Here is a 334-nt window from a genome sequence, read left to right as displayed (position 1 = left end):
CTCGATATTCCTTCTTTCTTTTCAGTATCTCTCTCTCCCATGATCAAAGAATACTCCTTGGAAGTTAACAGGTTTTTTCCAGGCTCGCGGAAGGACTTTCTCTTTGACTGAGAATTGTAGGAACCTTACAACTATGGATCTTGGAGCCCCCCACCCCCCACCCCCACCACAAATCTGGGCATCGGAGTCTTTTTCTGCATCTTCTGCAACGGAATAAAGTCTAATGTTATCACGACGTGAAACACCTTTTGAACTCTGACACGTTTGCTTGTAGTTGTTGTTGGCTTTTCAGCAACGGTACAAGTCCTCTTGACCTCCGTTTGCCCGTTTGCTC

The sequence above is a fragment of the Oncorhynchus gorbuscha genome, linkage group LG06, assembly GCF_021184085.1.
Source record: "Oncorhynchus gorbuscha isolate QuinsamMale2020 ecotype Even-year linkage group LG06, OgorEven_v1.0, whole genome shotgun sequence".
Lineage (NCBI taxonomy): Eukaryota > Metazoa > Chordata > Actinopteri > Salmoniformes > Salmonidae > Oncorhynchus > Oncorhynchus gorbuscha.
Note: the sequence above shows the minus strand (reverse complement) of the source record.